Here is a 26,644-nt window from a genome sequence, read left to right on the forward strand (position 1 = left end):
GGCGCGTCACATCATCATTATTATCGTTTTATTGTCATCCAGATTCCAGTCGAAGGAGCTGAGACGGAGCTCGTGGGCAATCTGGCACCCACATGCTCCACCGGTCCTCCGAACTAAACGACCCGGCGAGTGGCTCATTAAGTCGTAAAACCGCTTTAATCGCCGCCGTCTCCAGGCCCACCTCCATCTGGCTTCTCGAGCTCTGTGGTCCAAGACTCGCTTGCGAATCCATAAGGAGTTAATAAAAAACACGAAATCACGGCTGTACTCGTAAAAATGAAGAAATTTATATTCCTAACTTCTACTTCCACCGCAAATCGCGACAGAGCGACCCTGTCGCTGTTCTGGTTTTTATATTTAAAGCCCATGGAGACATTTCATTGCTCATTGAATGGGGAGAACACATCCGCAACTTGTCTGTGCTGTGTGTAATATGAAATGTCTCATTATCATTTGTCGGTTTGTTTATTTTCGGATTTCCAAAGGGGACTGGCCGGATTTTGCCGGATGATCCGGGGGCCCCACAAGAGCGAGAGTTCAGTTCAGCTTAGTCGAACGAATCTGTGTTGAACATACTTTCGGCCATTTAATAGCCATCGATTGTCGTTGTTAACATAAACTTGAACTTGTAGACAAGCGAACAAAAACTTGTACAGCAGAAATCCATTTAAAAATTCAATGAGCGGCGGGAGAGGACTGCGAGCCGCAAATCGATGTAGAATGTGGGGAACGCAGACCTGGGGTTCCTTGGGCTCCCCATCTCCAAGACAAAACCTTTCAGTTTCCATTTCTGTCGTCGCCTTTTGCCCGCTTCATATAAATTATTGCGACACGAGTTCATTTCGACTGGCACGCCTCGAAGGCAGGCGATCCTGAAACCGAGGTTGGGGCATCGTTCGATTCGCGTTGATTTGGCCGCGGATTCCTCCTCGGAGAACAGACGCTTTGCATGTCCCCAAGGTGCGTTCCGCACTACCTTTCCTTTCCCTTACTTTATCGACTGAAATGTCCTTTGTCTACGCTGCTGCTCCCTGCTCTTTTTGCATTGTCTGGGCTCAAAGTCTAGACTTTTGGCATCCATGTCAAGGATTTTGCCAAAAATGTAATTTTTATTGTTTTCGCCGCATTTCTGGGATCCATTGAAAGTTTCTGCGTCTCAGATGGGTAGGAATTTGGGGCTGTTTCAGTTGTGATCAGCGCCAGTGCAAGAGAGTTCATTGCATTCCATTAACCATCGCGGCCTGGACCTTCATGGACCATGCATCATTTCCGCGAACGGTGCTCCCAAGCTCGCCCATCTAATCGCTACCTAGGAAGACACACATGTCCGTGTTTTCGGTCCCAGCACCCAAGCAATCAACTGACGACCCCAGAGGAGCACTGCCCACACTCTCCACCACAACCGGTCTCAAACATCTTGGTCTCGGCAAGTGCTTGTGGCCTGGAGAATCACCTCCGGGGGAATGTGGAGGTGCAGATCTGGCCGCACAATAAAGATCTCATCAAGTGCAACATGCATCGTGCGTTTGGAACTCTTCTCAGCGCTTCGCCTTCCCGGGTTATTTGTGTTGTCCTTTTGGCTTTATCTGCGGCCTTTAATTTATTAATATTCTCATGCGCTTCCCACTCGGTTTCGCAGGGGTCTCCATCGCACTCCGGCCATCTCTGCTTTCTGGCTTTCTGCCGTTCTGGCTGCATACATTTTTCAATTTGCGATCTTTGAACCGCAGACAATGAATTCTTTATAGCTTAACCTTGTCTAGTGGTACTGGCATATTCCTGCACGCCGAAGGTGAATGGGCAAGACAATCATGGATGAGTGTCTCTGGCATCTGGACTTATAAATAGCCCTGCCAGATTTCCTGTTGATCCTAACGGATCCCGGGCTTCTTCTGCCCTTTGTTTTCTTTTTTATTTGACTAGAGGGAGCTTCCTAGGCGCAGTGTGTCATTGACGACCCACTTTAATGTTTATTGAAATTGAATCTGATAATTGACAGAGTAACCATTGCCAGACACGAACTGGCAATGAACTCCTTCCACCCGCCGGGCAGGCGATCCAAGCTAATTGAAAAGCTCAGAAATGATAATGAACTTTTTTAACCGGCTTACTCAGCCACTTTTTATGCGAGTACGAAAAACTAATGTTGTCCCAACACGAATGAACAATGCAGCCAAAAAAATAAAAATCTTCCCATAGCATTGAGGAGCGACGGTCAAAGCGATCACGATGCTGAAGCTCTGAATTTATTGATCATGATTATTGGAACGCCGCACAAGTCGTGGAAGGCAAAGAGAAGATGCCCCTGTCCCCAGGGCAAACCGAGGGCATCCCAGTAGGATCGGGGCAACCTGTTTGCCCCTTTCCTTGAGGCTTTGACCTGGAAATTGCGCAATAATGGTAGGAAGAAATGATACACTCATAAAAATTAATTTCTAAATTTTGGAAATCTCGCCATTGAATCGGCCTACCTTTGAAAATAGAAAAAAAATTTCTTGTTATTAGAAAATTGGCCTTTGAATACAGAAAACCTTTCTTGATGGAAAAAATTCAAGAAAGAATTTTTCTTAAAAATAGAAAAATGAAAATCTCATATGTCTGTTTTGCCGTCGCAGCCAAAACATTTTTGTACGTATTTTAGGACAAAATCACCTTTGAATATATGAATGAAATGACCCTAGAATATAGGAAAGTAGCCATTGACTTCCTTCGGCTGCCGAATGTTAACGACAAGAAAAACGAAGTGGGACGAAGGGCCTACTCGGCCCGACTACTATCCGGCTACCGACTTCTCTGATCCCCCGAGCGTCAGTTGTGAAAAAAATTCGTGAGTGATGGACGTGATTTTCAAGCGGATAAGAGGTGAAGCCTTTTTCCGAATATTCAAAGGTATGTAAATATGTATATAATTTTTTGTATAGCGGGCGTACAATTGTATGTATGTAATTAAAGGATACATTTCAAATCTCTTTAACAAGCTTATACCAATTTAGGTGAATTGTTTTTTAGCTAAGAGCTACGTACATACATACATTTGTACATAAATTTGTGGGTGTACAGTTCTATAATAACTTTATCTTATTACTCGCATTTTATTTATTTTTCAGAGTGAAAATACCTGCAGTTGCAACAGCCAAATAATTTGTTTGTCGAAGCTGTAATTTTGTTTTAAAACCTTCTAAGGTAAGAAAAATATGTTGTATTTGTTTGACATACTTATGTATGCATGTAAATATCTATGCATGTACGCGGCTCACCCGATCTGAAACCCGATTTTCAACCCTTTCATATTCTGCTCCTCTCTCTCGCTCGCTTGACCTACGCGTCGCGACGTTTCTCTCTTCACCTTCTTAAAATTGTCATGATCTGACCTGCTTACATTCGGTCTCCCTTCGCGCAAAGGACTGTATGTAAATATATATGTATGTATGTGGCTCTTTCTGAAATTAGATTTTCAACCCTTCCTTCTTCATTTTCTACCTGTCTTGCTCCTCTCTCGGTCGTCTGACCAACGTGTTTGTATTTTGGCTATTATTAACATTACATTATTATCTATTATCTAAAAACATCTATCTATTCTTATCTAAAAACAAATCATTGATATCCCAATAACTCTTTTTTTCCAGATGAGGAAAGCCGAAGAAAATAATTTTTTATGCCTGCAACTACATATTTGGTTATAATAATGTTTTCTTAAGTCAAAAATGTGTTATTTAAAATTGTTTAAATGTTCAGTGTTAAATGTTTTAAATTTAAATAAATAAAATATGCAAAAGAAAAAACCAAGTTACATTTTATTTTTAGGGTTTCAGTGTTAATATAAAACTTCCCTTCAAGAAATATTATTTCTTAAATCAAGAAATAAAATTTCTTGAAAGGAAATTTAAACAAGAAAGAATTTTTCTTGTTCAAAAGGTGCCTTTCTAAAAAACCCTTTCTTGTTTTAAGAAATTTAATTTCTTGAAACAAGAAACAAACCACCTTTGAAACAAGAATCGCCTTTCTTGTTTTAAGAAATATTTTTTCTTGTTTTTATGGTGGCTTTCTAAAAAACCCTTTCTTGTTTTAAGAAATTTAATTTCTTAAAACAAGAAATATTTTTTCTGGTTTTAATGGTGCCTTTCAAAAAAACCATTTCTTGAAACAAAGGTGAGGTCGCCTTTGGCAAAAATTCAAGAAAGAATTTTCTAGATTTTAAGGAAATTCTTCGATTTTTTTTTATGAGTGTATAGTGGGTATGATTGCAGAACGGGATTTTCGAAGATCTTATACACAATTTCTTAATTGTTGTGCTTAAAATTTTTTAAAATATAAGAAATTTTGTAGTCTTTAAACCAGCGGTCGGCAGCGCCCCATTAAGTGAGCATAGGGTTTTGTTCTGCTGACGCGCTGCTCGCACACTTATAACGTAGAACAGCGGTCGGCAGCGCCCCATTAAGTGAGCATAGGGTTTTGTTCTGCTGACGCGCTGCTCGCACACTTATAACGTAGAACAGCGGTCTGCACACACACATCGATGAGCTGCCCAGTGCAAATTGCTCACACAAATATAAAACAAAATGTCAACGTATGTGTGTGCCGACCGCTGCTTTAAACTCTTGCTCTTGTAAATAAGTAAATGCAATAGATTTAAAAAATACCTATTATAATTATAAAATATCATAATTGATGCTTTAGGATATTATTAAAGGTAGTGATAATAATAAAAATATAAGAAGATTATAAATTAGTAAAGGCAATAAATGTAATAAATAGTATAATTATAAAAAATGAAAGGTACTTGATGCTTTTGGATAATATTAAAGTTAGTAATAATTATATTACAACCAATTACATGCTGAAAGGGTATAACTTTGTCTGTTCCGGTTGGCGTCTGTCTGCTTGCAGTAATTCATAAAATTTACGGCACATGGGTGGTGTAGCAGAAGTATCTGTCTGGCCTCTGATTCTGCTCTGTGCCAGTTGAATTGAAATCGGAAATTCATAAATAAACTTTGCCTTTTATTGATAAATCAAAGTGAAGTGCAGCCACAGCAGCAGCCAGTCTTGGCCTCCTATCCTTCCTGCAACTCGAGGTATGCGGCACATGTGGGTTGGCGACCGGGAAGGGGCCACTGTATTTGCATGGATTGAAGGAGAACTTGCTATTTCGAAGTAAATGCAAGTTGACAATCGCTGGAAATTGGAGCCAGGAAATATTGAGTGGACTGGCTCTTTTAGCTCTTTCACTGGTCGGTCGGCTGACTCACTGACCACATTAAAGCGAGTCGCCAACTGCTTTACGACTTTTCCAATGAACAATCCCAACAATCGGCAACTTACCGGCGACAATCGGCAACTTACCGGCGACAATCAAAATATTTACGTTCAAAAATGCCTTCCAATAGCTGACCATTAAATGGCTTATTAGATGCCCGTTCAGACAAAAGCCGCTTTTGTTCAAATTTGCCCCATTTGAATCGAAACGGTTTTTTAATTCCGAACCATAAAGCGGCAGGGGAGATGGAGATGGCTTTTTATGAGTAATCTCCTCGGGACAGCCAACGAACAGCCCAATAATGAACATTTTACATCATCTGTGCTGTTTATTCAATAATAAACATCTGAACCTTAACACTCGGAGCGTCAATCGGGGATTTGCCGGAGTGACAAAGCCCTTCCAGGGGAGACTGACACTTTTCCGACCGTATGCTAATCTGGCTAGCGGTCTGAGGAAAATCAATCAATGCCCCACGGAAGCATCAAAAGCAGCTCTATTGAGGCGAGAAGTTGTGTAATCTGATAGGGCTTAGCGGATGCAAAAGAGCCTGGGTTCCATTGCGTAAGCACAAAATAATGGACTCGGAAATGAAAGTGACGGTCGATGAGGTGGGAACTTTTAGCCAAGTTCAGGAGGGGGCTGGCTGGCTTTTCTGCTGGCTTTCCTTTATTTTCTCAGCCTGGGCAGCAGAACCTTGGCATAATCTCATCAGCAGCCCCACCTGAGTGTGTGGCCATGTCAACCATCGTCATCATCACCGGTCGCATCCATAACGCTTGTTTCGCACTGCAGCTAATGAACACCGCAGACAGTTTTACGTCTCGTCTCCAGATCCCATGCAGTTCCAGCTCCAAATCCATCCTTCTCCCACTGTGGCCGGCCATTTGGCAATTGGATTGTGGTCCAGGCTGCCAGCTCAACTTTATGGTCTCAACTTTGCGACTGCGACAACTGCGCAATGCGAAATGCGAAATGCGAAAAATCCCCAACAACCGACACCTCGATCCGGAGACAGACAGGGGGTCCGTTAGGCCACGTCCAAAAAACAAAAGTCAGCGTATAATGAGATTAAAACTTGAACTTTTGGCAAGCCCAGAAAAGTTTCGACAGGCAAAAGCCAGGAGAGTAAGTAGGAGCACTGGTACCCAAGACTCAGAGTCAGGTAAATCATTTTACGCACCCGCAACCGAAAATGAACTTGAGCAACTTTGCCAATATGGCAGTGCCGTCTGAGTTATGGATCGAACGGAAGAAGTATCGAAGGGGCCCCGGCAAGTTCATTTCTCATTATCGACATTTGCTAAAAAATGCAAGCAAAGTTTCTATTAATATATATTTTCTTTCATCTATACCCTGCCAAAGTTGCGCGGTATGCAGATTATCCCAGTAGTCCAATTTCACAGTCACGGAATGGAACATATTTTTTCAAAAGAGCATTCCTCGTTCGGTGGAGCCTATTGAAACCACTCTTGTTTTGAATACTTTTTGGCATTATGCCATTAAACAGTTTGAAATGTGTGTTTTGGCTTTTTGGCTGCAAAGTTGCAGCAGACGCCATAAATATAAGCCAGCACGCACCCCCACGTCTCGCCCAGTCATCGTGTCCTGGACGACTGAACTGGACGTATTCGACGGTTTTGGCTCCGCACTCAGATTGAGTTCGTGATATACTGGGTGTGTGGTGCGGTCATCGGGGGGAGGAGGGGCGGCTAACGTCTAACCAAGCGTGGCCAATAAAACGTCGCCTTTGCATTTGTTTTGATTGTTTATTACTGCGGTAAAGCGACTCTCCTCTCGTAGTGGAAGTAGTGGAAGAAAGGAGGAAAAAAACCTAAAACAAATGGGAAAACAATGACGCGTTGAGATACAGATATATCTATCTAGCTTCGGTCTGTGTCTGAGCAATCAAATTTGTAGAAACACGCTTTCGTGTGGGCCACGATGACCGGCGACCAAGTCATGACTCCATTACCTCTCCTTTATGGTGAAATAAAGCACGACTGCAACTCACTTTCTTTCAGATTTTGGGTTTAGTTTGGATAGAATAGGATTTCCTGTTGGTTTAGCGCCGATCAGGTCTTAACTAGCCAATCCTCGGATCAAAGTCCACCATAAAACCACTCTGTTCTTGCCGAGTTAATTCGGCTGCCATAAGGTGGTCAACAAATTGAGTCACCCACTATCCCGTTTCACTTGTCAAGCTGTCACTTATGGCGTCAGAAATACCAGCTATGTATATAGACCTCGAGTGCAAGACCCAGATATTGAGAACAATAATAGTTTTGTTGCTTTGTGCCATGAAAACCGAAAACCGACTTAACGTTTATTTTCGAGCCCCATCGAAGCTACAAAAAGCTGTATGTACAATGTACATATTATGCTAAATTAATGCGGCTGTGTGAGTGGGAGAGCATGTGTGTGAGTGCATGACTATTCCCGATTTTCCAGGAAAGCAGGCAGCTCCACACGCATTATGTATGCCATGCTCCTGCATCGATAAATCAGTCAAAACTGTCAAATGCATATAAATTATATGCAAAAGCCAAAGCTCCACTGGGCAGTGGACAGTGGGAGTGTTCGGCACTGAAAGAAATTCACCAGCAAATAAGACTTGACATGGAGTGTAAACAATTTTGATATAACCTATTTCTCCCTGTGCAATTGGACCCGATTCGCAATTCGTGGATTTCTGTTAGCGTCAGAACAATAACAAGCCACCTTTTGCATAAATGCGCACTCAGATTGAGAATCGGAGACAGGCGGAGAAAGGGGTAGAGATTCGGGGAGATTCTGGATGTGCGTGGGTTCCCCACGAGGTGGACGAAAGAACCACGTAGGCGGCTGAGACGAGCGAACCTATTAGAACTTGTTGACTGGAGTTAGGAGATGCGAGATCCGAGATGAGCGGACGTGGCCCCTAGTGGAGTTATGTTAATGGGCGATGACTGTTGGGATTCCATATTAGATAGGGTAATGTGGACTGGAGCCAGTTTCCCAGAGAGAGGTGGACAATGCGAGGAGGTGTGAAAGCGTTTACGATAATGCGCTTAGTATTAAACTGTCTTCGAGTAGAGAGAATGAGACGTGCTTTTATTCGGTCTGTATTTATATTGCGTTTTTTGGGCCTCATAACTTAGGCCACATTGCATAACCCAGAGGTATCTGCCAGAGATATCTGCCCATTGACATCTGGAGTGTCCGTTCTTTTGCTTTCCCAGCCCCGTGGACTAATTTGCATACGTAACTCGCTGCTCCTCCGTGGGCTGACCTTTCGAGTTCATTTTAATGATGCTGTTCGAGAACAGAGGAGATCGTCCCTTTCTCCTCCTTAGATGCATTCTCCGATGCATACTGATGCCAGGCGATGATATGAAAGAAAGCAGAGGTTTCTGTTTCCCAACGCACCGCTATTTGAGATACTCTACAGGAAATATTTCACCTTGATTACACTCCAGAAAAAATGTAATTTTCACCCACAAAATACACAGGTACACAGCCAAAAATTTCCACGAACCATTTCAAGTTTTCCATGATATTTGGGTGCTCCTGAGTAAAAGTCCCATACAAAATTATTTTCCACCATTTTGACTTATTCAAAATTTGACAACATTTAGGAGTGATAATAAAATAAAAAAATCGGTTTTATTAGTATAAGAAATCCAATAAAATGTTCTCATGAAAACGCTTTAAACCGAAATTAAAGCATACAATGAACAATAGATACAATGAATAGTTAAAATTACTTCCATTCAAGATTTAATCCTCAGAATTGTTTTTACATCAGAAAAATCTCTACAATTTTGGGAAATTCAACTTTGGCGTCGAATTCCAAAGACATGGGCAATGGTTCACAATGGGGACTATTTTTTAGGAATGCCTTGATGTATTGAGAGTAGGTCCTACCGAAAATAATAAATGTTGGTCCAATTATATAGGCCACGTAATTCAAAATGTCGGCAAACATCGGTTTTTTGTATTCTTAGCTATACCGCGGAACCTGTAGGTGATGGAAAATAATTTTGTATGGGACTTTTACTCAGGAGCACCCAAATATCATGGAAAACTTGAAATGGTTCGTGGAAATTTCACAAAGTTTAATTTTGTGTTCCTGTGATACACCCCGAGAAAGTGTATTTGGGAAAACCACAACAAAACCACCACACAAAGGTTCTTTGATGATGATTTCGTATAATGTTGCAGCATGATGCGGCACAAAGTTGTGAATAATAAATCAATAACCCCACGGTGGGGCAGAGGTAATGAGGGGTAAGCCTCTGCATTGTGTGCGTGATTTGTAAGAAACATTATGTAAATTATTGTTTTACAACGGCCGGCATAATACATATATATTTTTGTTGCAGCAATTATAGCTGACCAAATATTTACGCAACAATTATGATTTCTATCTCTTCAAAAAGGGGTGAGGGAGTGGGATTGAAAGGTTGACCCATTACTGGTTTGAGAAAGCTGTCGCCCTGAAAATCCATAGAGGGAAACATCTTTCTCTGCTGAAAGACTGACAGACTGATGCGCTGAATACAGTAGCGACAGGCCAGCAATTGACAGCCGCAACAGCTTATGACAAGAGGCAAAAAAGATGCAGCTGGGAAATGCAGCATGACGCCAGGAAAATGCAAATGAGCCATGCGACAGGCAACAGGCGTAGGAGGCGACAGCCAAGTTCCAGGATCGGGGAAAAGAAAGCTTGCCTGGTAATTTGTGCCGACTGTCAGCATAATGTAGTCAGACCCGCCGATATCCAGCCGATGATCCTGCTTCTCCGCCCGCCGCGAATCACGCGCAATGAGCAATTAAATATGCGCAGTCGTGTGTGCCACAAAGCCCGAGGATGGGGAGCATGAGGATAGTGACGAGGCAGAGTCACCATCATCCATCCAAAGCCACATCATCATCTTCATCATCATAGCCTCCTTTGTGATCGGCGCACGAGGCTGACTATGTGGCTTTCTGGCTTTCCTCGATTCGTTCTGCTGAAGAAGCTGCATTTGCGACAGGGACAACTGCCTCATGACCCGAATAACAAATGCAGCTCCATCCACTGGCTTTGGGTAAAAGTCGTTTGAGGCTTGGGGAATGTTCGCTGTTTGTCTTTTGCCTTTGAGGAAAAGCACAGTCTCCGTTTGCCCTTGAAGATTCACACTGTACTAACCTTCCTCTTTTTTCTGCTTTTCTCTTTGCAGGTAAGTCTTCACACCCGCAGAGAAAATAGTTCTGGTATTAAGCAGTAAGTAAAAGGTTGGATATAAAAAATGGGATTATTAGAAAGTAGGCTTTGGAAAGTAACTTTTCCAAAAGTTAAATATTTATATTTTAAAAATTTTACGTAAAACTTCAGTGTAGACCACCAGGATCGAGTAAGTTCCCTGCCGATTTCTGGGAACTCCCTCATATCCTAAGCAAACTGCGTGTGTGATCCTAAGATTGTCACGCTAGTTAAGGCAACATCTTTGTGACATTAGGATAATGCCTCAAATTAAGCATAACCGGGGGAGTGGAAAACCCGAAGCGAAGAAAACCATAATTCTCAAGTGCTTATGTGGCCTTTTCTCAGACCCTAATAGGCAGCCCAGTATGCCGCCTCAGACTTCATCTAACCGAGCTCGAATGCCTTTGTTCTCGGCGAACATCCATTTGCGCCCTGAATAGCAAGCTTTGCAGCCCCAAGTATATGAATGGAAAATCCAGGGAAAACTCCTCAGAAACGAGCGATAAAACTTTTCGCACATGCAACTGACGGCGACAAACTTCTTTTGCAATCTCCCCGGCAGTGCACAAAATCAAAACACTAATTTATTGCACTTTTTGGCAAAACCAACAACAGGAGGGAGAGACTGCCTAAGTAGCCAGAGGAAAAGTCGCCTCCTGATGGAGACAAACTCTCCACGCTCGCATAAATCACTTTCTCCAGCGACAGAGAGGGATAGAGAAAAGTTGGCAGCTCATAGAAAACATTTCAATAGCGATTTCAGTGAGTGAGAGAGGAGCACCGAGAACCGAAAACGAAGTCGGAGAAAAGTGAATCTGCGTCTGGGAAATCCAAGCGAAGCTGGCGACAAAAATATTATTGCAGTTGTGTAAATAGTTGTCAGGACGGAGGACTTCCATACCCCGTCCCTCGCTTTCCTCCTCCCAAATGTGTACTTAAAATTGCTCGTACGCCACATAAACATAACCCCAAACTGACAAAAGAGAAACACAGAGAGCAAAAAAATCAGAGAATTTTCAAGAACACTTATGCATATCCTGGCCGCAATTGAAACGCCGGCCAGACGACGAACACAAACTCTCAGACTCCCAGACATCCCGCTTCGGCTTCCTTTTTTTTTCGTCCTGCATCTTGCACACATGTTGTGCGGGAATTATAATAAAAAATCCCTCCTTCCTGATCCTCACTGCAAATACAGCGACAGTCTGCTTCTCCGTCCCTCCAGGGTTTTTTCCTCCTCACTTTTTCCTGCTTCGTCTGCCTTTTTTAACAAGGTGGTGCCTTTCTTGAGCCCCGCATGCAGTTTTTGGGCCGTGCTTCTGCGGCTTGCCAGTTGCACAGTGGTGGTTTCGTATTTTGTCTTAACCTCATTCAACTTTTCATGCGGAAATCCCCACTGTTATTAAGGCATATTTCTTATCCACATTATAATTTGTGGTTAAATTCCAAGATGCCAATATATTCTGCAGATTATTAAATTATTGTACCATAGATTGTTGCTCTTTTATATTTTATTTCTGTCCAAATTATTTCAAATTCGACTTTTAAACAGCTAAATACTAAATTATTGCTGTTTTAGATTTTATATCTGTCCAAATTATTTAAAATTAGAATTTTAAAAAGCTAAATACCATTTAGTAAACATTTAAAGCTTCTTAAAATGTTATCCTAAGAGATCTTGGGATCAAAATGTAAATTACGACATTAAATTTAAAAGTTTAAAGTAAAGAATATTGTATTTTGACTATATTTTTTGAAAAATCACATGTGGATTAAACTTACCAAAAATAATATATCACTCAATCCACTCAATCTTCGCTCATCTCTTTTCTTTTTTTCCTTTCTATTTAACTGGCGACATTTCTAACGAGCTGGCAATTGTTACCAGTTTTGGTCCTTCCTTTTTCCTGCTCTATGTTCCTCGATTTCCATACCCATTCAGTCCTAAATTATTCCAGGGTAAAATTACACCAAAATGCGGGTCGCATAAACAAAGATGACTCACATGCATCCCCTGAAGCCGCTCCCAGTTTCAGCTATTCCTACTCCATTTAGCTGCCCTTCCTTTTTTCAAAACTCTTGGCAGGCTGCTTCAAATCAAAACTAATTTGTTTGCTTTACGCTGTGTGCCCCAAAGACAGGAAAAATAAAAACTAATTTACATATGTGAAATTCAATAGGCTGCATCCACGCCCCCGATTTCTCTCTCCTTCGATATTTTTCCGCGCAGTATTGCAATTAGCGTTTCAAGTGGCGTCAGGAGAGGAAATTAAATCCGCTGTAATCGATTTTCCCGCTTTTCGCCGCCCACCCACTAATGGAGCAGAAAAATGCTTCTTGGGAAGTTTTTCGAAAACGGGTAAATCCATTTGCCAGCTGCATCGTTCCAATCCTCTAAACCCTCTTATCAGTAGTGCATTTGGAAATTTCCTCGGCAGCGCCTTTCGTCATCAATAATAGTGTCCCACTTTTGTTTACATTTCTAACTGAATCTCCAGCCAAGGCACTCGACATTCTGAGATCGGTTAACCCCTTTGGCTACTCAATTATGATTAACGATGCCCGAGGAGGAGGCACTTCCAAAATTAGCTGACAACTGCGACAGTCCCCGGATCTTTCATCTCGTGCTCAACAGTTTTGTACATTAACATTTATCTGAATATTTTCGGTTTGGTTTATTGTCTGTCGTCTGATGTACGAGTACTTGAGATGGGAAGATGGAAAATGAGAATGGAAGAAAAGGATGGTCCCCCACATTCTCCTGTCAATTGTTGATTGATTTCCCTGGCCTGACATCTGAAAACAAAAATTAGCTGTAAACTGGAAATGGATGGAAAATGGTTGGGTTAGTCTATAATCGTGTTTTATGGAATGGTTCAGTCCTCAGTTCTCATAAATCCAGAACTTAATCACCATAACAATTCATATTCGGTGGCCTCAAACCAGCCGAATTATCTCTAATTGCGACATCCTCCACGGAGCCAGAATTCAATGAACAAGAAACCATTTTCATAATAGGCCGTGACACTACGAACTAAAACAGATACTGAAACCGAATTTCCAAAGAGATAAGACGCCGGGAGTAATTAAACCATTACCCGTTATGCGTTCTGTGCGAGAACACCCTGCAAAAGGGAGGTTTTTGAACCGAAATTTACAGTTTTTGTGGCTAATGCATTTCACTTATTGAAGATGATAAAGGCTTGGCGATAAAGAAGCCGACCCTTGGAAGGGGGACTCACGCGTTATTGCGGGGCGTGTCTAATTGCATTTCATGGCTCCGCTTGTCAATCGCCTCTTTTGAACGTTTCTTTTCTTCTTTTCTCTGACATTCCTCCAGCGCAGCTGAAATTTGAATTTATTCTTTGTCAATTGCGGTGTGAGCTCAACTCTTTTGACAATTTTTTTTACAAAACCCATAACCCTATTCTACCTAATTGAATTTATAAATGTAATTTTTATGCCTTTGTCACGCGCTGTCTGGACAAAGAACTTTCCATTTGTTCTCTGCCGACGAATTGCGGTTGATCAAAAGCATTAGCAGATGGCCCAAGATCGATAAAATCCTCACCCAACCTAATAATGAATCATAATCCGGACGATTTATGGACTCACCTGATAGCCAGGCTTGTAAATTTCATTACAAAAGCTTTTTGCACATTGTAAATTGGCCTCAACTACGGCAACTACATGAAAATTAATTTTTTAATGCACTTTTTCAATCCTTTTGCAAAAAAAAAAAAGAAAAACCCACAGGGACAAACAAAGTTGCCAAGGGCCGAAGGTGAGGGCAGGGGTAAGTGTAATAAATTTAATTTAATTTACAGAATTGGATTGACTTTGTCCGGCAGCAGAAACAACAAGCCCAACAACAGCCACTGCAAATAGTGCAAGCCACTGACAAAGAACACACAATTTATTGCATTTTGTTTGCATTTTAACAAGTTTATTCCATGTACTCAGCAAGGGTATGATATAATTGAGGATGGAAGGGTCCAGAGTAGACTAGAATTATGGGCATATTCTGTAGGCTAAAGCCCGTTTGAACTGATTTCGCTCAGCAGTCACAATCAAATTTATTAACGAATTCATTAAACATAATACGAACCTAACAAAAAATTCCTTAGAAGATAGAAGTCCGTTAACTGCCCCAATGAAATTAGCATAAATTGACATGAATTCTTCCCAAATTGATTCCTAGAAAATGTCCCGAAAAAGTAGAAAAGAATAGAAAGTCGAAAGGAAAACGAAATTTCCAGGCAAACATGTAAGTTTTAAAAGAAAACACAATTTATAAATTAGCCAAACAGGCACGAGAAAACCCGAGGAAATCATAAATATTGCACGAGAAGGAAAATCGAGAAAGCAAAGGGATTTCCAAACAAATTTTCACGCTCCAATGAAAACTAAAGCCCGGCTCTACGCAACTTCCCCATTCCAAAAGCGGTCAAGCAAAAACGGAAAAATATATATATTATAGAAAAAAAACAAAGAGAAGTCGAACAAAACAAGGCCCGGCAACGGACCAAGGATAAGCCTGCATAATCAAGTGGTTTTCGATAAATAGAAACAAAAAGGGTAAGCAATCCCTTTGCTCCACCGCCAACCCTTTCCAAGGCCAGTTAATCGAATATGTTTGTTAAAAAAGTTTTGAGGCGTAAAAGGGCAAAAGCAATCCCTCCCCAGCCCCACATCTACTTATCCCTTGGCCGGCGAAAATTTAATTTCGCCCGCCACCTAGTTGGTCCGTCTGGTGGGGTCGCCCCATTTCCCCCCAGAGATAATGGCGTGACACGCAGAGAGCTTATGGCTTTATACGATTTTTTTAAAGCTTAATTTTGTAGGCTAGAAAAATATTGTAATATTATTAAAAAAGGTTGCTTTCGTTTAAGGGTGAGTAAAAAAATTAAACAAAACCTATAATTGATTAATCATGAAATAACACTTGCCAGCAATTAAAAAAACAATGAATAATGTTTTTTTATACCAAACCATTTTTAATATCAAATTAGTTATAACATATCCCTTTTCAGGATTTTAAATCAAAAGGCAAATACTTTTGACACTCTTGTAAGTTAATGGAATTATTTACAACTTAATTAGGGTAGAGACATTATGCTTTCTCTGATGTGTTTTGACCTTTTAGAGCTTCCACCTCTAGGTGTTGACACTTTGCACTTCAGTCCCGTTGACCCACATTTCTAGAGGCTCTTCGCCTGAAGCAGCCTTCTGTCGGCTTTTTTAATTTCCCTGCCTGGCCCCACTTGCCATTCATTTTAATGCGCTTTTGCTCTAAATTGCATCCTTTCGCCAGGATCTGCCTCACCTGCTTTTGCCGTTGTTGATGTTTCCATGTGCTGTATACAATTGTTGCCACATTTCCGGTCCGGAGCCGGCGTCCTTCAGACATTTTAATGATTTTCCGAGTGAGAATTCTTATTCGTTTCTGTTCCTGCTTCAATTTTCCAGCTTTAAATTGCTTCTGCCCTCGTTTTGTTCACATTTGTTTTGTTGCTCTCGTAGTTTCCTTATCCAAAATAGTTTGGCCTGGCCTGAGGTGGTAGGGGGTGGATTTGAGGGGTGTTCAATCATGGGTAATATTAAGCGATTTATCAATTAAGACTCAAAGGCTTTTCTTCGCCCTCCACTAATTTAACCCTTGAGCTGCACGTGCCTGGGCCGCAGAAAAAGGATACGAAAAAAGTTATGGAAATTCCTGGCAACAATGGAGCTCTCAAGCCCCTGACCAGACCCCAACGAAATCAACCACTTGACAATACAAAAGATAATTAAATAAGCAATGAGCGAACTCCGGGGACTAAGTGAAAATGGAAAAAAGAAAACAATGCAAATTGAGAAAAATCGTATGCCCCTTTTAAAAAAAATGAATGGGATACTGAGAGAGTGTAAAGCCTTAAAAATTCATTGAAGGACCTCAAAGAATAAGCAATCAAGGGTGGGCGGGAGCTAGACATTTTCCCGAGCCAGGGAAAAATTACAAACGGGTTCATCAAAACTAATTCAGCCGCGACGTAGATTTCCCTCGGAAAAACTCTCCAATTGCAAGCGAACTTTAAGAGGTATGGTATTTCACAAATGGGGCAGCACTTCAACCCTCCTGCGGGCCCCATTTCCGCTTATCGCTCCGAATGTCACAACTTTACCGCCGCCATGAACATCATCATCATTATTCATAATCATCAGCAGGAGCGCTGTCTGTGCCTGCAATGCGTCGCCCTTGGGCGATAGGTTCTTCAGCAAGAGCCCCCACCGATGGCCACCGCGAAACACAAACAAGAGGGAATTTTAGTGTCAAGGATCCGACTACTGGATACCCAGCACTCATGATATTGAGCAGATTGATTGGACGACTTAAAGCTATACAAAAACTAATTATATTATGTTGATTTGTTTACAACTCTCTGATCCCTCATGTTTTCTTTTAACTTATTTAAGCAATCGATCTGAAGCCGAATTTTTATTATTTGTTGTCTAAACTACAATAACTGTACTATAAGATATGTATGATTAATTTATCTTAAATCAAAATAGAATAATTTATGTGGCTATAGGCAGTTAATCCTCATCTTAAGGTTAAGCTGACTTATATTTACTAAGGCCTTATATACCCCAGCCAGCGGCCACTAGAGGGTATAAAAAGTTGCACCGCTTCCATGACAATGATGACGGCGTCTGTTTCCGCTGCCATTTTTTGCAACTGTTACTGCCGCCGCTGGCCTGAAGCGGTGGTCTCGGGCCTACACTCTTGGATACTTGGATACTATGTTAAATTTAACTGTTTGCTGTTGCTCACAGCAGCAGCCACACGAACAAGTACAAGTTTGTTAGAGACAAACGTCGCCATCGCCATCGCCGCCGTTTGCGCCGCACGTTGTGCAAACTTTTCCACTTCATTGCATGATTGCAATTTTTACGCAAAACAATTTTATTTGTTTAGTTTTTCACTTTTTTTTGTTTCGGCTGCTCTTTGGCGACAAATGTTGCACTGCGGAGCTGCAGTTGTGTTTGAAGATTTTCCAGCACAATGCAGGGACGAACACTTTAACATCTTTATTGTGAAAAGGAAAGGGGAAATTAAGTAATGCAAAGCGTATATTAATTGTTATTCAATTACTACAATTTAAATGGGAAATGAAAAAGGATCTCATACCCTTGTAAATTCTAGGGAAAATTTCAAAATTTGAAATTCAATTGACTAACGATGAAAAACAAAGATGTTGTAAGTGGTTAATAGTTTTTTTTGGATTGTTAGAATATTTAAAAAAAAAAAGTTCTCGAAATCTTACAAAAGAATTTAGATATAAATAGAATCATTTACAAAAGTTTAATAGTTACATTAAAGGTATCTTTAAAGCTTTTTTGAGCAGTAAATAGAATCAAAGTTTTTGCTGTGGATCGAGCAAAACAAACTTTCCCAACCAATCTTGGTCATTAGTATTGAATGGTTACCAATGAACTAGTTCACTCCTTTCATTGGCGATAATCCGTTTTAATGCTCCCCCTTCATATCCTTTTTGGTCCTTCGCCTCCGCCTCGTCGATTGGCTTGGCTCTCATTGTTTGCTTGGCTGCATCAATTTCCCCCTTTTTCATGTTGGCTTTCCCTGCAATCAGTTTCATTTTCACACACAATTTTCTTGGCCATTTTTTGTTCGCCGTGGCCGTTTATCTATTTGGACTATCCATCGCATCGCATCGCTCGTCTCTCTCGTGCTGAATTGCCTTCCTGGCACACCCTCTCAAGCTCTTCGGCCAAAGTGCAAAATGTTGTAAGTTAAATGGAAACAATAATGGGCTCGGGCTTGGGTTCTGGGTTTGGGATCTGGAGCTGAAGCTTTGGCTTTGGACCGGACTGGGGCTTCACTGCGTTCATCCTGCGGAGCTCTTGAGCCGGAGCGAAACCGCACTGACGTTCGCCATTCGCTTTGTGCACTTTCCTCTTGATTTCGATTATTGTCTTGCACTTTTCACTCTTCATTCGGCCAGCTTTGCTCCTGCCAATCCTGTCTTAGTGGCCTTTGGATCCTGCCTGCCCGTTTGACAGACGAATTACTTTGCCGGCACTCGGTAATCGCACTCACCTGGCCACTCAGGCTTCCCCGCTGCCGGTAAGAATGTTTTAATTAAATCCATTCCACCATTCCAAAGCAAAAGTTTCTGCAAACGGGCAGCGCTAAAAAGTAGGCTCAGCAATTGTAGGCCAGCCGAACAGAACCCAAAGACATGAGCCCCTAAACCCTAAACCCTGAACCGCCCATAACAAAGCCAACCGCAGAGGCAGCAGCTAAAAAGCGGAGCAGCCACTGCAGCAAAGAAATAGTTTGGCCAGAACTATTTACCAGGCCGCCATTTTCGTATGCAGCAGCAGGAGCAGCAGCAGAGTCGTGGCAAGTTGTGCCATAATTTCATGCCACAGCAGAGAAAACTTGTGCGGTCCCTGCCACGCAGACTGCCAGCCACGCCTAATAATAAGAAATTAGAACTTACGACAGCCACTAAGACTGTCCGCAGCAGCAGCTGAGAGGATGGGAATGGGGATGAGGGGAGCAGGACTATAATCGTCTTGTACTTGGCTGGGTAAGGAACTTTAAGCTAACCGCAAAATGTCCTGCCAAGTGGGGATAGAGCCGGATGGAATGGGATTGGGCGGTCGGCAGGATGGAAGAATGGGAGGTGCAAATGGAATCGAGAGTCTGTTGTGTCCCAGCACCTAGCCAAGAGATTTAGCAGAACAGGAAGCTAGAGGAGCCTGGATCTAGGGATAGATGAAAATACGCTGAAAATAGAAGCTGAAGATTCAAGAGTCTTGAGATCACACAAGGGATAAACGATCCTCTATAGTTACATTACGATAAATTTACGACCTAATAATTATTATACTATTTGCATTTTATTTTCTTATTTTATCTCTGTGTAAAAGAAATAGATGTTCTTCAAACTCGGGTACCTCGTAAAATTTGCATTGGTTATTATCTGAGATTTTTTTGAAATTTTTGGGCGCTATGAATTTTTGAAGTTAAGAACTCAAAAAATATTATCAAACTTCAAATTAGTATATCTCGGGAACGGAGCTTTAAATTTGAAGTTTACCTAGAACTCCTTTAAATTTAAATTCCTTTAGAGCTTAATTTTGTTTTACTTAAACTAGCTTTTCCTCGCGGCAGAGTATAAACTTGGTTACCTTCGCTGTGTTCAACTTGTTGTCCTTGCAACTGGGGCTCTAAGTTGCGCCACCACCTCGACACCACCCCCACCCTCTCCCCTACACCCACACCCTCACCAAGTCCTTCATGGGCTATTCCCGCGGCGACATCCTCGTCGCTTCTCAGATGCTGTGAAGTGAGCGCAACGCATTATTTAGGATTTACCTTTATGTTGTTGTCAGCGTGGTTGTTGCTGCTGTCGCTGATGTTGCTCCTGCTGTTGGTTCCTTTTCCTGGGCTGCAATCGAGGCTCCACTCCCAGGACCTCCCCCCTCTGTAGTGGGTCGTTTATAAAGGTGGAGCCAGCCCACTATCCGCCTTGTCTTTGTTGTTTCTGCTGGGGACGTGGCCGTTGTCGTTGCCGTTGTCGTCGTGCTCATGATGCTGGGTGATGAGAAAATGCGAGGCTCGTGTGACATTTTCATTATCGTTGTGGGATATGCGCTTTTCTGTGGCCAGCCTTCGACCTGCGCCACGCCCCCTGTCGCCCCTTTCCCCGCTTTTCCCGCTTTGTGGGCTTGTGACAACAAGAGCAGCAGATAAGGTTACAAAATTATTAGTTGGGATTTACAATGCTCCAGTTTTAGTGGCCTGTGTGTGGCTGGCTGGGCAACCGAGTGTTCGAGTGGGTGGTTTCCTGATAGCTGGCAAAGTACTTACTGAAGCAGAGTAAGAACTTCAGACTCCATCGATTACCCATTACCCATCTCCCTTTTTCAGTTGCCAACTATGCTGGCCAATTCAATAATCGTAAAGACCCTCAGCTGCTCGGGGTTTCCTCGCCAAATTGCCATCAATTTGCTCTCTCGCCGAGTGCAATATTTTCCACCAACGACTCGGAAACTTATAAGCTCAAAGATTAACACAATTTCGACAAATAATGAAAGCGTAATGAAAGTCGAGGCGGTTTTTGGGGGGATGGAGCTTCCGCTAAGGAAGTGAACAGAGCCAAATAGATGAATAAGCCAAAGAAGCGAGGAGCAAGGCAGCGATATTTTCCTTTATCATCATATAAATTCCATTTCAGCCTGATAAAGAGCGATGGCAGAGGGGGAAGAGGGGCGAGAAATGCAAGCAGGAATTTGAAAATTTTCAATTACGCGTGCAATGAAAATTACGAAAACCCACAAAAGTCATTTTTCTTGATCGATTTTTTCTTCGCCGCTTTTTCCTCCTTTCGCTCGCCCGCAACCCATGGGGTTGCCCTCAAAAGAATCGGAGGCCAACAATGCCAGGACAGCGCCGAGTCCTTGCCACATCCCCACAAAGGTGAAATGGCGCTAAAGCTGAGGTCCTGCGCGGGGGAATTGGCGATGGGCCGCCGAACGCCGAACGAAGGGCGGAGGATGAAAAGTTGCCTCCTCTCCTGCACAGGGCTGCGAAAAGTAGAAAAAGCAATTTCGAAATCCCAAAGAAATTGCAAAATTCCATGCGGCAACGACAACGGCGGCGGTTCAGTTCAGCTCGGATTGGTTCGGTTCTGTTCTGTTCTGTTCAGTTGGCCGGGCTATGTGCGGCGACAAAGGATGTGCCCAGGACATATCCACAGCCTTGTGGCGACAGCTGATAGCGAAAGCCCCGATGCACCTGCAATCGCACCCCCGCCCCGCCCCCTCTTCTGTCCATTCATCCCGCCTCAATCTGCCGCCGGTCACATAAGTAAGGTTAACTAAGCAGCGAGCACAAGGGTTAACATGCTCCACTGCTGTACTCGGGCACACTGTCACCCACTTCCAGCCGCAAGAGGTGGGCGCCCGGAGGCGTGGCACAGTGGGGCAAAGAAATTAGTCTAAGACTCTATTTAAAGATTTAAAGACAATTAATATAAATTATTTTACCTACAAAATGAATGATAATTTTTTTTGAAACATTTGTATTCATATTATTAATGGATAATAAAGATAGATATAGATAGAAGTTCTGGCTTTAACAAGCAAATTTTTACGTTATTTTTTTCAAATTTGTTCACTTAAAAATAAAACTGTATTGTCTGACTTTAACGCTAATAAATCTATAAAGTGTCAGGTATTTCAAAAATAATAGCTCAAAAATAGATTTTTTTCATCATCCTCCATTTCAGTATTTTTGGTGATTCACAAAGTAATAATAACATGGTTTTTTATTACAGTTTGAGCATAAGATAAGACAATATAAAAAAATATAAGATTTTATTAAAGTGGAAAATTGATATTAGTCTAAAAATCAAGCACAATTTAATAAAAATGGTATAATCTGTAGTATTCCTAAATGTAATACAAAAAAAAAAAAACAACAAAAAAATTTATTATAAGGTTTATATTGTATGCTAAGAATAGTCTGATTAGTTTTAATAATATTTTAATATCCTGACAGTTTTGCTATTTCTCCGAGTCATTCATCCGAGTTTGAACCCTTCTTGAGTTAAATGAGCCACTGTTCCTCCCCAGATGGCTTCCCCCTCCCCCTGCAGCCGCCCGCCACCGCCTTTGTTTGTGTTGACATTTGCCAGCTTGGCTTTGGACTCTCCGCGGATCCTGCAGCGCCTCCACTGCTGCACTTCACTAGCTGCTAGCTGGGAACCCCAACTTCATCCCGGCGCTCGGTCTTGTGTGTTCGAGGCTTATGTCACCTGCCCGGGAAGGAGCTCCCTCCGCGGGCTGCCTTCCTGCTTCCTTTATTCTGCTGCCTGACATAATATTTTCATTTTTCTTGGCGATGCTGAAAACACTTTTCATTATTTGGTTTTTCCCCTTTTCATATTTCACATTTTTGTTTGAGGGGTTATTCCGCAGGGCGGGAGCTTTCGCTGATGAGATTGTTGGTGTTGTCTTAGGGTGACTTTGTTGGAAGATGCATTTGAGATGTGTGCAAGAAGCCACCTCAGAGATTATCTTAGTTTATGATAGCGTAACAGATACGGCGGGGATCAGTGGAAGATGAGTCACCTGGATTCGTGAAGGAAATGAAAGTTTCCACCTTCCGCCAAGGTGAGATCTTTATTTAGACCTTATTACGCCCGATTCTTTGGAACTTCTGGCCGAATATAAACAATCTGAGAATGAAATAGCCACAAAAGTGGCATTTATTGTTCGCCAATTCAAAGTAAACACACGGGCCATGAATGAAATTTGCGTCAATCGATTGCTCACAAAACAAGTTCTTTAAATACTTACTGACTGCTTTCGATTTCAAGATCACTGTATGGAATGTTCTGACTTGGAACTTTTTCTTGGTAAATATATTGGTTTCTATATGGAACTGAGTTCCAATTGGGAGAGGCCACATAGAGAGGACAGGCCTGGAATGCCACAGAAAACTGGACTGGCAGCGGTATCCCCCGAAAGCCCCCCTTTAAGGGGCACGGCCTCTCTGCCCCACTCCGTGGAAGCCACAAAACTGGCTGCGATTAAATCTTTCAACGCCCGGCAACTGAGTCATTGGACTTGCCGCCGCTGCAGCTGCCGAGAAAAGTCTACAGGCAGAGAGAAAAACAAAAAGCAAAATAACAAAACACAAAAAACAAGAACGAGAACCACAACAACAAGAGTTCATATTCAAATTTGTAGAACGTGCAATGAATTCGAAAATGAAAATGAGTAAACACGCAAAAAACAGAGCCGAGACAAACTCGGAATAAATGCATGGGGCAGGCAATTGTTTTTATTTCTTTCTGGCGTAGGGGTCAATCGCAGTGTTGTCAGCTTAGTCATAATTCCGCTGGAACAATGGAACCGTTTCTTATGTGTGTATATATAGGAACTGCAGTCGAGCTGACCCGCCATCGAAATTGATAACCTATCCCGGTTGGGAAGAATTGGGGAGGGGGATCGGCGGGTCTCGAGCTGGCGACAACTTCTCCTTGGCTAGTTATAGAGATAACCTTTGCATAGCCTTCTATATTCGCTGATTGTGCACCGACTCAGAAACATTTAAGTGTGGTCATCGTTGTAGAGAAACCCTAAGCCTAAGCTTTTCTTCCTGCCTTACTTTTATTTAATTTTTATGATTTTTTTCGGATCAGCTCTGTTTCTTAAGTGATCGTTAAATTCCCGATGACGCGGACGAAGTGCATTCTATTTTACGAGGGGCATTCCACTTATGATAATTTCCATTTAAATATTATTTTAGCTATAACGAACTGTTTAGTGACCTGTAGATTCCCGTGGGCTTTGGCCACTAACTTTATCTTTCCCCCTGCTGACCACACACAAAAATGGTTATTGGCGTCATTTATGGCTGGGTTCTTTGTTCTGGGCCATCGCTTGTAATCATTCAATTCGAACGGGGCGAACCAGAGATTCCACATCAACCATTTTCATATACTATATATGTTTCAAGGGAAAACCGGAGCAGTCGTTTTCCATCGAAGGCGTTTTCCATTGGCCATTGCCATTTATTTGCAATGCAAATGTGACTGCCGCATATAAGGCAAATTTCCAAATGGACAAACTCGTAAATTTCGCCATACGCGAGCCGAACAATGGAGGCGAACAATTGATATACCAATTACCCAACGATACCCAAAACCAGCCGCTGACTCGAAGGAAACGCCAACACACGCAGCTGCCCACAGAATCCCCAGTTCCTCCAGCCCCCCAACCCCATCCACCCACCCAAAGTAGTGCCAATCGCTCGGATCAAATCTCTGTTGGGAAATTAGCAACATTAGAAGGTACCCAGCTATTTAAGGTGCGGAGAGGGGCCTCGGAAACCGCAAGCCTTGAGAGATCAGCCAGCGGACCACGCAAGGGTCAAGTCGAGTGTGAAGCATTTACCCGATCACAGTCTGCAGCACGAAATCGAAACTGGAGTTAGGAATTGTGTAATAAGACATACTTATAACCATTGTACATTTCTTACCTCTTAATTTAATTACGTCGTTAAAAACTTGCCTTTTTTAATTGTCTTAAAAATATTTAATTGACACCATTAAATATTTTGAAGACAATTTAAGTCAATAAAAACTTAATATACAATTTATTATTATTAAAATACAATTTATATTACGTTTTTCCCGATTTCAATTCAACTTTATTTTTTTCTAAGAGATTTAAATCAACTTTTTAGAAATCAATTGTCTCTTAGATATTTATTACATTATTTTCTAATTTTCCCCTCATTCCCATAATGATAATGCTTTTAAAAACCTGTACTTCTGAAATTGTAACTGCAAGAAATAAAATAAATAAATTGTTATTTTGTTAGTTAAATTCACATTAATTATTTCTAAAGGTATCTAAATGAAAAATGTTACAGAAGTAGGTACATAAAGAGTGTTGTAGAAATCAAAGTGCTCAATGAAATTGAAAAAAATAAAACGTTTATCGCTTTGCCTAATTCATAATACAAAATATGCTGAGCAGTGTTTTTGGTCGAAGCCCAAATAAATAAATATTATTGGCCAGTTAGATGCAGTCAGGCCAACCCAGGCAGTTGGCCAAATGCCAAGCAACTTGTGGTCGTCGTCATGGGCCAATCTCCGAGCGATCTCGGATGCAGTTGCCTGGCCAGTTGCAGTTGGCAGTTAGCAGTTTTCAGTTTTCAGTTGGCAGCGCCTCTGCCCCGCTGCGCATGCGCGCGTTTAATGAGTTGAGAAGTTGAGAAAGAAAGGACGGAAGGGGGGAATAACGATTTCATTGCCGCGATATGGGCAGTCGGGGTCCACCCGGATCCGTTGTTTTGGCTCTCCTCATCAGCGGCTCGCGTAATGAGCCATTATTGCTTTAGATGCGGCCTTTATTGCCTTAACCAAACTCGCAGCTGCAGCAGAAGTCTGCTGGCATTTTGGCCATATTTGTCGCCTGTGTGGCATTCGGGGCTGGATGCAGTTAGTGGCCAAACTTAGGCTCGGGTTTCCTGCTTCTGCCCCTCGGTGTCTCGGTGCGTGAGGCAAACATTAATTGGCATATGGCTCGAACATGACATCAGTAATAACTGTTTATGGCCAGCAGTCTTTGGTTGGCAGGGTTACTCAACTCTCCATATTCCCTGGGGGGAAGGAATTCCAGCCAAGGAGTTGAGATGATGGATAGGAGTTGACATAGGAGTGATCTGGGTTTTTGTTAGAAGTAAGATTGCATGAAAAATTCAACGTTAACTTATAGAACTCTTTTCCTCTCTCTTTCCAGGTGAGTCTCAAAACCAAGATTTGCCTACATATTACCCACACTTCCTGTACTCAGCGAAAAACAATGAAGGAAGACCGAAGATTGTTTACGAGGCACTTATAAATTGTTTATAGTTCCTTATGGAATTTAACATACGCTTTTTGAGTGTTTTTCCTATTCGTTAACATATATTTCTGGGATTATCGCGCAATAGGGCATACTACATAACAGCAAGCAATGAGCAGTTGTAAAATAAATAATATATAGAAACTGATATCTACAGTTAGACTGTTGCTCTGTAGGGGAATTCAAGAATTCAAGAATCGGGGGACCGCAAGCTCTGTTCCCAGTTGCACTTCCCTCGATTTAATCAGCTAAATTTTGTTGTTTTCCCTCCAAGCTCACACGAGAATTATGTATATTGAATTGGGCTCGATAAAATCTATTAGAGTTGGGGGCAGAGAGTAGCTTGTGGCAATTAAAGCTTGGGTTCGGGCATTTGTCAATAGATTGCGGGACCAAGAAAAAAAAAGCGGAACGGGGCAACCAAAAGGCAAACTATCCGTGCCTCGACCCAAAAAGCTGACCCAAGATGCTGTTGGCCTGGTCGGTCGGTTGGTTGGTCGGTGGGTCCCAGGGAAACAAATGATATTTATCGATATCGGTCGGCATGCCATTGTCTTTGCCTTTGTCTCTGTATTTGCGCTCAAGGGTCGCCGACGAAGTCGAAGTTGCTTGTTAACCGAAATGCGTCAAATGACAAATGATTTAAAATTTATTATCGCTTTGGCTGCTCTGTTGTTCGGTCAGACTCGGGGGCTTGGGATTATACACATTGTGATGTTAGA

At 42.0% G+C, this 26,644-nt stretch overlaps 1 protein-coding gene and 1 long non-coding RNA gene across 2 annotated transcripts in view; both read left to right on the plus strand.

Annotated features, from left to right (window-relative positions):
• Positions 1-26,644, plus strand: part of LOC108062178 (uncharacterized) — a 303,814-nt gene that overhangs the window by 202,836 nt on the left and 74,334 nt on the right. The window lies entirely within an intron of this gene.
• Positions 2,518-3,782, plus strand: LOC138913015 (uncharacterized). The gene is made up of 3 exons (XR_011418582.1): positions 2,518-2,889; positions 3,108-3,183; positions 3,627-3,782. It is a non-coding gene; the product is annotated as an uncharacterized lncRNA (long non-coding RNA).

Source organism: Drosophila takahashii, chromosome 3L (genome assembly GCF_030179915.1).
Source record: "Drosophila takahashii strain IR98-3 E-12201 chromosome 3L, DtakHiC1v2, whole genome shotgun sequence".
NCBI classification, from domain to species: domain Eukaryota; kingdom Metazoa; phylum Arthropoda; class Insecta; order Diptera; family Drosophilidae; genus Drosophila; species Drosophila takahashii.